The 15,950-nt window shown below is 36.6% G+C and overlaps 1 protein-coding gene across 5 annotated transcripts in view; it reads right to left on the bottom strand.

The window, feature by feature from the left end:
• KANK1 (KN motif and ankyrin repeat domains 1) overlaps positions 1-15,950 on the bottom strand; it is a 142,079-nt gene that overhangs the window by 38,086 nt on the left and 88,043 nt on the right. Inside the window, exon 1 of one of the 5 annotated variants that reach the window (XM_087957776.1) lies at positions 13,484-13,684. The exons of 3 other annotated variants lie outside the window; for them this stretch is intronic. The gene's annotated coding sequence lies outside the window, so the exon portion shown is untranslated. Of the gene's footprint in view, positions 1-13,483; positions 13,685-15,950 lie in introns of those variants that run through there. One more of the 5 variants, XM_087957780.1, reaches the window with a different exon arrangement.

Below are 15,950 nucleotides of genomic sequence, written 5' to 3' on the forward strand. Positions count from 1 at the left end.
ACTGTGTAATTTCAGTCTTTGTCTAGTTGTTACAAGTCATTGAACTTTCTTCCTACTCTTCTTTTATATTGCTTTAAAGAAACACAACACTTTCCCAGCTAACTATGAATTCTTAACTACAACACCCAAGGCAAATATTAAAACAAGAATAGCAGAGGCTAGTAGTTTGGAGTAAATATAAGAACTAGGAAAAAATTCTAGAATGACTCAACAGAATAGTTCACAAATTGTGCACTCAAGATCACAGATAAAAACTTACATATTCCAAGAAAGGATAGCAAGTTAATCCTGAATTCGTTATCTGGCAAGAATGGCTAACAGCAAATCAATTCACTTAACATGCAGATTCACATCAGCAAGTCAATTCACTTAACAGCAAGTCAATTCATTTAACATGCAGATTCAAATAGGCACCGATTCCCACATTCAGTCTTCTTCTGTTGTACTGAATCCTTATAAAGAACTCTTGACTTTGCAAAAAAAATAATAATAATAAGGGAAAGGAATCTCAGGCTTGTCTGTGGAGGGAGAAGAGAAACAAAGCAGGAAGCTAGAGAAGCGTTCGAAGGGAAAACAAATCCTTTTGTACGGTGGAAATTCAAGCAACCATCAGGGTGCACTGCAGAAGTTTTCTCTGAATATAACAAAGCAAGCAGAATTGAGGTCATATAGAAGTTGAAAATGAGTCACAAGAAAACAATGTGACAAGGGGAATGTTTGTGTTTACTTTATTCCAAGGTACAGAGACAGGATTTTGTTCTGCTTTCTTCTCTTCCAAAGAGTAACATCACATGGTGCAATACTTTCTGCAGGAAATGTCATGTCACAGGTTAGAAGGGACAAGAAAGAATCTTCCATTAGATGGCTTTAGCCTATTGCTAGTAAATAAGACTGTCTTCAGATCTATAGTTAATCTGATTCTGGAGTCATTTTAAACAAGACTCTGCTTTGAATTAGCACAAGCAATTGTTGACTGTTGAACATAAAAAGGAAGGGGAGAAAAAGAAGTAAGTTGAAGTAAATGGATGGATATTGAAATAATGGATGGATGCTGGCACTTTGCCACTTTTCCTAAAAGAAGGTCATTCCTACATTGAAGCAGAAGATAGAAAGAAGGGATGTGTAAAGGTTTTGGTGCCTCCTTGGAGAAGCAATATGAAGAACACCCAGCGAAAGGGCAGCCTGCCAGAGGTGTGGTATAATGGGTTGAGCAAAAGTGGATGATCCAGTAAATCCAGCTGATTGTGAGGCCCTATCATTCTCAGCAGTTAAAGAAGGCAGATTTGAGCACTGAAAGAATTTGACTTGCAAGCTTGATAGAAGAACTATTAAATAAATGAACCCAAGCTGGGTAGGTTTAGTCTTCCTAGTTTTTATTCAGTTAAATGTGATAAAATATTTAGCAGTTCCATGTGGAAAGGAAAGGAAAAAGGAAAAGAAAAATAAGTCATAAAACAAGGCACTTGCAAATGAGAAACATTTGCCAATTATCAAGAAAACTGTAATACTCCCTTAAAAATCAAAATAATTTTAATTTTAGGAATTGCAGAAGCAAAGTATAAGTCAAACTTCTGAAGGCAGAAAATAATTTTAAAATGGTCATTCATTATTTTTCAGAATGTCAGAATAGTTGACATGTTTGCCATTTAGGTTATTAACTTTCAGTTCACTCACACACAGATTCAATAAACTTATAATCTATTTGCAAAGCTACATTTGAAATTTCAACACCATGCTACTGCATTTCAAGGAACCCTTTGTGAAACAACAGTACAGATTGTCCTTGATTTATAACCATTCATTTAGTGACCATTCGAAGTTGCAACAGTACTGAAAAAATGACTTATAACCTATTTTTCACACTTACTATCATTGCAGCACCCCCATGATCATGCGATCAAAATTCGGATGCTTGGCAATTGGTTTGTATTTATGATGGTTGCAGGGTTCTGGGGTCATGTGATAAGTTTTTGTGACCTTCCGACAAACAAAGTCAATGGGGAAGTCAGAGTCACTTAACAACCGTGTTACTAACTTAACAACTGCAGTGATTCACTTAGCAACTGTGGCAAAAAGTCATAGAATGAGGCAAACTCACTTAACTATCTCGCTTAGCAACATAAATTTTGGGCTCAGTTTTGGCTGTATGTTGAGGACTACCTGTACAGTTTCCATTCCTAAAGCTGCTGAAAAAGTCAAAAGTAGTTTGCTGATGAAAAGCATGTGGATTATATCTAGCAAGAGAATATATATTAGCTTAGCTCTGATCTTTCTGCTTTGATACATAATAAACTCCTAATGTAAGACTAAATACAGCTCCTACTTGGTGCAAATAACTTTGGAACATTATAAGTTACAATATTTCACTTTTGGAAAGGAAGAAATCTATCAAATTAGGGTAAAAAAAATTCAAGAGGCAAAAACAGGAGAAGCGAGTTACAGCATATTATCTAACAGTAGTACTATTGCTTGCTTCTTATGGACTTAATGTAGAATTATTGGTTCCCTCTGTCAGTTTTCCTCACCTTAAAAATTAGTTTTAAAAAGTTTTTTTTTAAAAATGAAGACTTATTTCCAGAGCAATATATAAGAATATTATTTCTCCACCTGTTATTTATTACATACATAACAATCATAGAATTTTAGTCACAAAATTGGAAGAAACCACCGATGTCATCTAATCCAATCCCCTGCTCAGTGCAGGATTGCCTAATTGCAAAGAGTATGCAAGGTGTTTTACACGTTGAAAAAACAAGATACAAAAAAGTTAGAAATTTAAAATTAATACTAATACCCATTGATAATTAAAGGCAAGCAAAATAAGTACATACTTATAATTTGCAATTCTTAAGAAAGTGCATTCCATAGTTAGGAAGCATGTCAAAAGCCCTCTTCTGCATGCAAGATATATGACTCGGTCACAGCAGGGACTTCTTCAAAAGAATTTCCTCTGGAGACTCTAACATCCAAACACCCTCAGTGTAAGAAAGAGGGTCTCTCAAGATATTTAGGCTCTAAGCCAAGGGTCTTCAAACTCGGCAAGTTTAAGACTTGTGAACTTCAACTGCAGAATTCCTGAGCTAGAGGAGGAATTCTGGGAGTTGAAGTCCACAAGTCTTAAAGCTGTCAAGTTTGAAGATCCCTCTGCTCTAAGCATCTACACTTAAAAGACCAGGCCATGATTCCACCCCTCTGCAGCTTTCCATCTGTTAGGTGCAAACAACCAAGTCCAATGGTGGGATTCAAAAACTTTTACTACCGGTTCTGGGGCATGGCTTGGTGGGAATGGCCATGTGACTGGGTGGGCGTGGCTTTTTTGCAGCCCCCGCCCATTTTGGGGAGCTTGTTAGCCACAGAAAAGCTTCTGGGTGTGTGTGTTTTTGCTCCCCTAAGGCAACTCTGGGGCTCTGGAAGGCAAAAAATGGAGGGGGGGGCCTGAGCTCCTCCCTCCATTTTTTGCCTTCCTGGGCCTCAGCAAAGGGAATCCCGGCACAGCTGATCTTATCTACAGCTGATTATCGGGAAGGAAAAAAAGAAATACCTTCGGCGAATGTCAGACAGGCGGGCGGGGTGAGCAAGCATCGGGTGGGAGGGCAAACCGGGTGAGGGGGCGTGGCCATCCAGAACTTACTACCGGTTCGGCGACCCACGCCAAATTCTTGCTACCGGCTCGCCTGATCCGGTGCGAATCAGATGAATACCACCACTGGCAGAGTCATACATGTAGAGTTCAAACAAGCTACTTTGTTGTTCAATTTCTATTTTACCTGAACCTCCCCAGACTAACGGTAGTCTTTGACCTACAAACTACCTGTTTAGTGACATTTCAATTACAATGGCACTGAAAAAAGTGACTTAAGGCCGTTTTTTCAGACTTAGAACTGTTGCAGCATCTCCATGGTCATGTGATCAAAATTTGGATGCTTAGCAACTGGTTCATATTTGGTTGCAATGTCCTAGGGTCATGTGATCACCTTTTGCCACCATATGACAAGCAAAGTCAACGGGGAAGCCAGATTTACTTAACAACTGCAATGATTCACTTAACAACTTTAGCCAGAAAGGTTGTAATATGAGATAAAACTCACTTAACAACTGACTTGCTTAGCAACAAAAATTATGACCTCAATTATGGTCTTAAGTCAAGGACTATGTAGTAGCTTTTGCCTGGGGGAATAACAGATAAGATTCAAAGGATTTTTTGTGGGGGGAGAGGGGCCAGACCTTGCTGCCTTGTGTTTACATAGCAAGTGCAAAGCAATTTCCCACTCAAGCCCTCCTCCTGACTGGGAGGGTTGCTCTCTAAAACCATGAGGTCATATTCTGCTTAGCTTTTTGAGATCAACCAATGTGGGTTTAATGGTACAACATCAATATCTTACATTGTGCCTAGTAAGCACCTGGCAACTAGCACAGAACTCTCAATACAAGCATTACACAATTCCCTACTATCTGCAAGACTTAGTGCTTAGTGGCTGCATTTTGCACCAACTGCAACTTTTGTACATTTTTCAAGTGCAGCAGGCAAAACAGGATGGAACCAAAACACGGGTAATTTTAATCAAATCCAGCTGGCTCAGGAATTACAGCTGCACTAACCATAAATTGTGCAAACATGTTCCATGCCTCAGGTGCCCTTGGAGAATTATTCAGTGACAGATGAGGAGCGAGAAGTACTCTTAGTCTTCCAAACTGCTTCAAATTTGTCAGTATACAGCTGCTAGTCTAACTTACTTGCACCGATTTTTCTCATTTTTCTGTCTTGTTCATATGCAATACTCACATCTAGAAGAAAAATTAATGTGCCACAATTTAAAAAAAATCCATTAGCGTATATTTTGCAGCTTCCTATAACAAAAGAAAAAGAGAATTTTCTTGAAAATGATAACAGCAATGATGTAAGAAAAAGGCTATCATTTAAAATTCTTGTCCTGGTCTTCCTTTTGCAGAATGAATTGTGAAAAGTCTTGTTCAGAAATCTAGAATTTTAAGATTAAAAAATATTCTTAGCATTGAGAAATGCTAATATTCATCAAAATAACAAAGGGTAGATGGAAAATGAGCCAAACATTTGAACTACACAAAATAAGTGCAAATAAAAGTCTTTTTTCTTCATGCATCATGTACACATGAATTATTATTATTTAATATCAACAGCATAGAGATATTTTACAATATGTTATAGGTCAAAAATCCTTCAGGTATTCTGAACTGTATTTTCTCTAATCATTAGTTGAGTTTATTCTGAGTAGTAGCTTAGCATAATTTAAAGTAACACAATTCCTTTTTTGTGTCATTATACAATCTTTCTGAATGTATAAATTAATCCTTTCCAAGCAAACACCCAACAAATCTGGTAGATATATATTTCACCACAATTTTTCACAAAATAGCCTGCAAACAGAAAAGCTGAAAATATTAAATTTTAAAGCTTAAGCCAAAGGTTGTTTTTTTTTAAAAATATCTGGTGTGTCTGACTGTGACAGTCACTGCCGATAATCTTTCAAAACAAGCTACATATGTAGTCCCTTATTCTTTACAGAAAGAAATCCACAAGTAAAATATCAAAAGGATCCACTCACCTTGCTTTGTAAAATGACACTCTTAAATTAATTAACAGTGTTAATTAATGACACTGTTAAAATGACACTGTTAAATTAAATTACCTACATACTTTTGGAATCCTTACAAACCAAAGGGTGTGTACTACGTATCTGCAATTCGGCACCTACTCCCAGGGTTATCATATAAACAGCAAGAAAATACAAAGGTCTATGAGGAGGACCAGTAGATTCCCCCCACAAAAGGGGAACAGAGAATAACTAATTTCACATCCAGGAACATGAAATTTAAGAAATATTTTGATACCCTCCAGTTTATCAACCTATTTCCTAAAGATATTTTTTATTTCATGCAAGTATAATCTCTTACATTGGGACACTTTGTTTGGTAATTGAAAAAACATTGTTTGGCTAAAAGAAAATATTGCACATATATTTTTGTTTGAAATGAATTCAGCAACATCACTGCGGTTTTTCAATACGTCAGATACGTCTAATGGGATTTATGAAGTAACTTCTATATCCACTATGGCCCATTTGTCAGTTTGTCATAAAAATGCACCAGAGGATAGTGAATGGACTTAAAATATAACTGGATATAAAATATATTATGCCTTAGATTTTACTACATGTCTCTTATAGCTTTGATTTCACATTTTAATGCTCTTCACCACCACCATCATAAAAGTATTTTATTTATTTAACCAGTTTAAACACCACTCCTGCCACTGTCCAAATGACTCTTGATTGTTTACAGATGCATACAATAAAGCCATAAAAAAGAAATATAATTAAAAACAGAATTAAAACAGAGTGAAAATAAAATAAGAGCAGAGTTAAGAAGACAAGTTAAGAAGTTTTTTAAAAAGCAGAGGGAGTACCCTCAAGCCATCAGACATCCCTAGAATTGTGGGCCATTCTTTGAGCACCAAAGTGCAAAGGACTGATGGACAACCTCATCTCTGGGAGTAAGATATTCTATACGTCGGGGGTAAGAGCAGAGCAGGCTCTTTTCCTAGATCTTGCCAATCAAAATTATTTAACCGATGAAATCTGTAAGGTACATTTCCTGATTTTAACCAACAGAGTCTGTAACACACCTTTCTTACTTTCCTGATGATTTGATGTAATTGGGACAAGACTGTTCCTCGGGTAACCTGATCCCATGCCATCAAGAGCTTTAAAGGTGGTAACTAACTTCTTGAATTAGACCTAGAACCAGAATCCAATGTAGTTCAAGCAACAAAGGTGTTATAAACTTGGAGTACCCAAGACTGCTTGTGCAGCTGCATTCTGAACCAGCTACATCTTCCAAATACTCTTCAAGATTAGTCCCAGGTAGAGTGCAGTATGACTTAGGTACACTTTTAGGAATACTGACAATATTTTCCTAGATGCTTCGTCATATGTCCATAACCTGCCTTCACTTCACCTAAATTCAGAATGTTTTAGCCAGCAATTTTGCCAAATTCATATAGCCATTCCATGGGAAAAGGTAGTCATCCGAGGAAGGTCTTCTCTCGATCTGCTCAATGAACCACATGGTTAGAAAAGAAGCAACTAATTTACTTCCATCAGTGCTTTGATTGCTGTCAGTAATGAAATGCCACATAATTTGCTTCAGGTATGTTATTATTGAGCAGTCTTTTAAATTTAATGTATTGCTTTGTCTGCCTCTTTAAACTACAATAGGAATTCAGATTGCAGGAAACAATTTCAGGGCAGTAGTTTTTCTATGTTTATAAGTCCAAGCTTATATTCTGGAAAAGTTCAAACTGTATTTAGAGATTCTTAAAGCAATTTTTTTATTTGTTTTATTGTTTTGGGGAGAGGGATTGTGTTTGAGGAAACATTGGTTAGAAAGTCATCCATAAAGTAATAAATATATAATATGCATAGTTCAGCACTTATAAATCCAGCAAAATGTTTATGTTTTCTATGGGATAAAGTCTGCTTCTATATCCTTAGCTAAATCAGCTTGTAAAAACAGTGAATTAACTAAACCCTACCAAATTTGCAGATAATACTAAAGCTGGCAGGAATAGCTAACACCCAAGAAGATAGGCTCAAGATCCAGATAGATCGTGACAGACTAGAACACTGGGCCCTATCTAACAAGATGAAATTCAATATAGAGAAAAGTAAAGTCCTACACTTAGGCAAGAAAAACCAAAAGTACACATATAGACTGGGTGAAACCAGGCTCAATAGCAGTAACTGTGAGAGGGATTTTGGAGTCTTAGTGGACAACCAGCTAAAGATGAGCCAGCAGTGTGCAGCAGCAGCCAAAAAAGCTAATGCAGTCCTAAACAGAGGGATACAATCAAGATCAAGTGAGGTACTAATATCATAAAGCCTTAATAAGACTACACCTAGAGCACCTCATCCAGTTTTGGTCACCACACTATAAAAAAGATGTTGAGACCCTAGAAAAAATACAGAGAAGAGCAACCAGGTTGATTAGGGGACTGGAGACTAAAACATATGAAGAACGGTTACAGGAACTGGGCTTGGCTAGTCTAGTGAAGAGAAGGACCAGGGGAGACATGATAGCAGTCTTCCAATATTTGACGGGCTGCCACAGAGAGGAAGGGGTCAAACTAATTTCTAAAGCACCCATAGGCTAGACAAAGAACAATGGATGGAAACTGAACAAGGAGAGATTTAACCTGGAAATAGGGAGAAACTTTCTGACAGTGAGAACAATCTACCAATGGAACAGCTTGCCCTCGGAAGTTGTGGGAGCGCCTTCACTTGAGACTTTCAAGAAGAGATTGGACTGCCATTTGTCAGAAATGGTATAGGGTCTCCTGCTTGGGCGGGGGGTGGGTGGACTAGATGACCTACAAGGTCCTTTCCAACTCTGATTATCTGTTATCTGCTGTTTGGTGTGCCAATTGTTGAATGTGTGGAGGAAATAGATGAGCCATCTGAATAGCACATAAAATGAAGCAAAAACTCTGAGGAAGTTGGGCAGTTTAGAAATAGGAAATGTAAATTAAAAAAATAAAAAAATCGAATCAACCAAATATTTGGGGCAGTAAATTGTCCAAATGTTGAATAGCATTTTAAAACCTAAATATTTGGTCTTCACAATCTTAAACCGTCAGATTTCACCAACACAGTGTTTAAGAACACAGTGCTGCATACATTTGCTTTGATGCCCATCAGTTTGATACAAACAAACAAACAAACAAAGAACCTACGTGCAATGTTACAAAGCAAAATGTCAGTATCAGCATCAGCATCCTTGCCAAAGCTGCCCCTGGGACCCGCATAACCAGATCAACCTGTAAGGATGTCAAGAATAAGGTGGGGAAAAACTTAAGCATCTTCTAAAATAAGGATTGGGAAATACATAGCCCTCCAGATGTTGTTGTTGTTGAACAACTTACACCAACCGCACCAATGACAGTGGAAATACCTGAGATAAAAACTGCAACCAAGCAATGTCAAGTGGAACAGTTGGAGCCATTTTATCCCATGGATTTGGGAGAACTGAGGGAAGGGAGAACAGTGGCTATAGCAAAAGACTCCTCATTCAGTATGAAATTCAAGGGATCAAGGGCTGAGCACATTATAGCTGGCAGGAGCCATGTTGGTGCAACGGTTAGAATGCAGTACTGCAGGCAAACTCTGCCCACAGCCTGGAGTTTGATCCTTACTGGCTCAAGGTTGACTCAGCCTTCCATCCTCCCAGGGCCAGTCAAATGAGAACCCAGATTGTTGGGGGAATATGCTGACTCTTTAAACCGCTTAGAGAGGCCTAAAGCTAGCAATATCTGCAATTGACATTCTTGCCAAAATAGACAAGATTCAACTTCAAGATTAACAAAGCAAACATACATCTACATGTGTTGCAATATAATATAATTTCAGAACTGATAATCATGAGGATAACTTAAAAAGTGGGTAACATGTATCCCCCGGAAAGAAATGGAAACATTTGATTATATAAAATTGAAATATAAACACTCTTCATACCTATAAAGTGGTTAAGATGAAAGATGATTAGATAACTGAATCAATGATTGTTGAATAAATTCATACAACATTGAAAAAGTTCAGAATTCAAAATTATTTCAAACGCTTCTTATTTGCTTTCTTTGGGAGGTATAAATCAAGGAGTATTTTTTAAAAAAACCATTTCAGAGAGAAGACAGGTTGATGGCATAAAGTATTCAACGAATTCAGTGAATTCAATGCCTGTTCTGTCCTCCTCTACTGTTTATCTAGTTCATTTTCAAATGTTGGACACAAGTTTTCTTCTTTCATAGAGCATCAATATACTTTTAAGCAATCAGCAAACTGACCTGGTTGGTTAGCAGGAGATGTAAACAGATAGTCCTCGTCTTATAACCACAATTGAGCCCAAAATTTCTGTTGCCAAGCAAGACAGCTGTTAAGTGTGTTTTGCCCCATTTTACAACCTTTCTTTCCACAGTTGTTAAGTGAATCACTGTATTTGTTAACTTAGTAACACGGTTATTAAATGACTCCGGCCTTCCCATTGACTTTGCTTGTCAGAAGGTTGCAAACAATGATCACATGGCCCTAGGACCCTGCAACCATCCTAAATACCAAGTTGCCAAGCATTCAAATTTTGGTCACATGACCATGAGGATGCTGCAATGGTTAAAAATGTGAGAAATGCTCATGTCACTTTTTTCAGTGCCAGTGTAACTTTGATCACTAAATGAATAGTTGTAAGTCAAGGACTACCTGTACAAATTATTGCAGATAAACCAGTCGCTACAATAATAATCAATATACTCATAGAGTTTTTCAACTGCCCTGTATGCCATAAAAAGGAAATCATAATTTTTGTGAGCCAAATAGTGCTGCTAGGAGATTAAAAGAAAAACTAATTCACCCTCTGCCAGCATGACTGAACCAGGCGTGCATGACTTTTTTTCGGCCTCCATTCTCTCTCCATATCCCGAAAATACACTCTTGGAGAGCAATGTCTCCTTTTGTAGCATACTATCCCTGCTACCAGAAAGAGAAAGGGAGTGGGAGGGGGGGGGGACTTCAAGCTTTCCATATAGCTTCTTTACCTCTAGAGGTGATGTGCCATTAAGTCCATCATCCGTGACCACTAGTCATGCTACCTGAAAATTACTAGAGTTACAGTCCAACACATTCAGAGATATCAGCTTGGGAAACAAAAGTCTAAGTAGACAATTATCATAAAATCATAAAGTTGGAAGGGTCTCAGTGTTAATTTAGTCTAATTTCCTGTTCAGTGTAGTAGTAGGAAGAATAAGATGGCAGAAATAGGCTCGAGGTAGTAGAAATAAAATCATAAGGCAGAAAATTTAACACAATAAATGACGAACATTTTATGCAGAATTTTTAAAAATGTTATCTTACTTGCAATTAAAAGTTGTATATCAGAATTACATTATGTATATACCTTAGAATTCTCAACCAGTGCAACTTTCAGTGGTGTACACGGGGAAAAAAAGTCCACAGTATAATAACAAATGCAGTACAGATACAAAACTTAAAACCAGCAACCTAATTACAACAATAAATATTATTGTTCGCTGAACTAATTTTAAAAGCCCTTTAGAAAAGGGCTTGCTTAATTTGATTCCAGAAGGCCAACAATATTGAGCTAATCTCATTGCAGGGAAAAGGTTATTCCATAATATGGGGGCTATAGAAAGAAACTACTCTTCCTAGCCTTAACCCCACTGCACCCTGCTGATAAAAAGTAATGGAGAACTATGGGGATTTTGGTGCCAGGCCATATACAACTTTACAAGTTAAAGCCAGCACTGGAAACCTACTGGCAGCCATTGCAAGGCTTGCAGTATAGGGATAATGTACTCATGGCATTTAGCACAAGTTCCAAATGTTTTGGGGCAGTCTATGTAAAACACATTCAGGGTGGTGATGAGAACCTACATCACTGTCCCTCCCACTGCATGTAAGGCTGCAACCGGTGCACCAGCTGAAGCTGTATGTTTTTCTAACCATTGCATGATCTACCCATCTAGTAGGAATCCAGAAAGTCTCCTGAATCTTGGGCCTGGTTTCCCAGGGACCATGCCTGAGCAACATGGTACATTGCCATTTCAAAAATAATTTTAATTAAACATTTTCCAATAAAAGACACATATGAAAGAAAAAAAAGAATAAAAAGAGAATATGCAAAAATAATAATAATAAATAAATAAAAAGTAAGAAAAAAAAGTGACTTCTAACTTCTTTGCAACAGAAATTAACCAAATTATCAAACCTTCCTCCTTAATATTAAAACATTTCTTCAGCCCCTTGTTCAGTTCATTTTCAATCATAAAATCCATTGTCATCATTTTTCTCTATGTTCAGCAAAAATGTGAGATAGAACTGTGTTGAATGAGCAGCAATTGTAATTTGCTTGGTTTCAGCTAGAAGCCTGTTTCTCTCCACTCAGGTCACGTGCACTAAGGCAAATTTCAACCACATCATTGGATGAGCCCGGGATTGTAATATAGAATAGGGTCACTTCAAATTAACAGAAAATCTTTCTCTAGTGGCTTCAGGTAAATGTTTAAAAGTTATGAGAAGAGAATCAAGCCTCACTGCACCCAACCTGTGAAAGGTTCCTGGTGTCTCTTCACCTCCAAGCACCGACTGAAATCACCCACCTGGAAGGAATGGAACCACTGGAGCACAGTGCCACTAACCCTTAATTCCCAAAGATTGTTCAGGATACCATGGTCAATGGAATCCGAGGCAGCTGAGAGGTTTAACAGGAGCAGAATGGACGAACTCATCTGCCTAGATACTACCAGGCCTGAATCCCTCTTGAGAATGGGGTCCCAATAATCTGCCTTCTCTAAGATGCTCTGAAATTCCTTCCTACCATGACCTCAACAAGGAAATGGGAAGGTTGGAGCAACGCAAAAGTTATCTGATAGCATTGGATCAAATCTCTCTCTTTTGGTATATACGGATGACTTTTAGAATCACACACATGAAAGAAGTGATGAAATTCTGATCTGAACCCTTTCAGGTAAATCTACTCTGAACATTCTTCTGCCGGTTCCACTCCCTGCCCCTGATGTAAGACAGACACAGATCAAAAGTGAGAAGCAATCCTTTCAAATGTATTTGTGTTGGAAGCAGAAAACTGAAAAAGAAGGAATTCCAAATAGCTTACAAGGTTGACGTGACGGAAATATACCAAAGTCCAACTAGAATTAGATTGTACAATTCACTCAGAATTTAAATACTCAAGATCATAGAATTTTCTCATTTCTCTACTATTAGCAAGTGTCATTCAGCTGAACTTCTGAATAGGTGGTTCATTGTGTTAATGACCTCATATGTAACAGACAAAGATTCTTTAATATTGTTTAAAACAGAGCCAAATCATTGTTCATACAATTTATTAATCAACAGCTTTTACAGAATACAAAAATATTTACAGATTAATAGCAAAGCTGAAAAATGACATAGCCATTTTCAAATGTATTCAGATAACGTATGAAATCATTGCAAGCCTCATAAAATGTATGTATGTATGTGTATGTATGTATGTGTATGTGTATGTGTATGTGTATGTGTATGTGTATGTATATGTATATATATATTAAGAAAACTTAAGAAAACATATATATATATATATATATATATATATATATATATATATATATATATAGAGAGAGAGAGAGAGAGAGAGAGAGAGAGAGAATATCTTATTTTAAGCCTTCTTGATCCATTACGCTTTTGATGTTTACACTATCTCAGAGGCACGTGCTGTCTTATAGTGTTCAACAGACACATGAAAAATATTTTATATTTCTACAATACTTTCACAGAGGTGAAAAATCATACAGAACTGTTAACTGAAGATTCAGTATTCCTTACAAACATGCACAAAAATAACAAATCCACTTCAAACATGCCATTAAAGATTCAGCACTCACCATTAGCAGCATAATATGGGAATGTTCCTTGAAATAACTTATATCGGGATGTGTGTGCGAAGACTACCCAATTCTGAAATCAGCCCATATTCCAGCAATGAAATCGATAAGCAAATATTCTGGTCATTTTCTACTCCTTAATGGATTCTGAGGGAAGCCTTCAACTCTTTAGCTTGACTTTCCACTCCTTGATCACAAAGCAATTAAGAAACCTGTTTCAAAGCTCTCAACGCCCAATTATTATTACAAGACCAGACTCCTTTACCCAGCAGAGAGATATAATAACAGATGTGTAGGGAAACCAATGCTATTATGAAATGCTCAAGATTTAGACAAACAGGCATATGAAAACTAAGCTCAGTGCGTTAGAACTAAGGACTTAAGGGTGTACAGAATAAAACAAGTCTCAACAATCCCTAAGCAAAGCATGATGTGAAACTTTTCATCTAGAAACTTTAAGACACTCCCAGTGAGTAATGAGCCAATCTGAATTACACACAGGCCTAGAAATTTGGACAGACCACTTAATTTCTTAGTTATAATATACTTGTCTATAGCAAAGCAGAGTTTCACAAGACAAAGAAAAAAAAGCTAACTAACAGTGTTAAAATTTTTGGCTCCATTTTATATAAAAGTCAATCAGATTGAGACAAGCTGTGACTGAAATGCTAGATGAAGCTTTAAATCATGATAGGCTATACATGTACTACTGTCAGGTTAATATTTATATTATCAGTTTTTTATAAAGCATTTACAGTATATCTGCATTTTAAAAACCTCTGGAGAAAAATTACATATTGAAATAAAATTTACCCCTTAAACAGTGGAATTTCCTTTTCTTACTAGCAGGTGAATAATTGCAAGAGAGTTTCTTTATTATTTGATAATAAAGAAACTCAATTTATACTACAAATTTATATCCACACATTCCATGCATAATTTGTATAATTATAAAACTTAAACATTTTAACAAAATTTGATTCTTGTGATCCTCCAAATTATTCTAACATCTTATACTTAAATCTTAAAGCAGATTATTTACCTAGCTTGTTGTTTATTTGATTTATAAATTTCTTTCTACCCAGATGGCAAAGACCTTAAAATTCTTAAAAAGTTTTACTTAGTTTTATATTTTTACTGAAACTTGATATACTTATAACACTAGCTTAAGTCAATCCCAATAGTCAATCATCTATCTATCTGTCTGTCTGTCTGTCTATCTATCTATCTATCTATCTATCTATCTATCTATCTATCTATCTATCTATCTATCTCATGGGTTTGAAAGACTTCGGGAAAAATATTAATGTAATTTGATTTCTTTAATAAGTTCATATAGCACCAAAAACTATTATGTCCATTTCTGGATGATGAGACCCATGTACTAAATTCAAGGCCTCCTGCTTACATTTTCAAATCGTTTGGGGCCATGTTACCTGAAGAAGTTTCCTCCCTTTAATTAACTTACCAGGGACTCTGCCTAGATGCCCTTCCTATGAAGTAAGACTAGAGGCTTAAAACCACAGTTATTTTCAAAGAGTGAAAAAAAAGTACAGTATGTAAATGAAGTTTGATTACTGAGACTTAGTTATTCCTCAACTTAGTAACATGCATATCAGGACTGCAATTCCTATCATTAATTACTAAAAGAATTCATTATCAGATATGATGAAAGTTGAATATATAATTCTTAATAGATCAGCAAGATTCTGGGTTGGGGAAAGCACCCATAAATTCTGTTTCCAGGCCTTCTAAACACATGCAAATATATTCCAAAGAGAATTGTAGCTTCTTAAAAAACTGATGGAAAGGAGAACAGAGTAACACAAGGGTTTCTAACAACCCCAAATTGAACAGGGCTGGCAAAAAAGTTATCTTTTGGGCAAAGAAAGAATAAAGTCAAAATGCTTTGTCCTTAATGTTTTTCACAATGATGCAAATGTAATTGTACAGTCACACAGGCTGGTGAAACAAGGCAACACTGCCATTTTAGGTGTAATGTTCTACATAGCAGCATGCATAAAATGAATGTAAACAGCTATACATGATCCTAACAACTGATTAGCACACTATTACAAAGAACATATGAGATCAACCTTTTTGAGCTAATGGTGTGCTTTAGACATTCTGGTTCTCTGTAGAGAATAACCAGTCCTCTTTAAATGAAGAATTGAAATGCTGGCTGGTGGATTCTGGGAGTTGAAGTCCACACATCATAAAGTTGACAAGCTTAAAAAACATTGTTCTATGTACTAATCATTTCCTCATCTCTCATTTAAACCACATAACTTTCTTGTTTTGCTTCCTCAAGATTTACATAGCAATAATTAACTATCAACTTGATACTTCATGGTGGCCACCCTTAAGGATACACTGAGCACACCTTACCAATGTAATGGTTTGTTATTTATAAATAGAGCCTAAAGGTTTTAGGGATTATAAAAACAAATGCTACTGGACTTGCCAG

Source organism: Notechis scutatus, chromosome 2, assembly GCF_049901735.1.
Source record: "Notechis scutatus isolate UNSWTSFEM ecotype Mainland chromosome 2, rNotScu1.2, whole genome shotgun sequence".
Taxonomy (NCBI): domain Eukaryota; kingdom Metazoa; phylum Chordata; class Lepidosauria; order Squamata; family Elapidae; genus Notechis; species Notechis scutatus.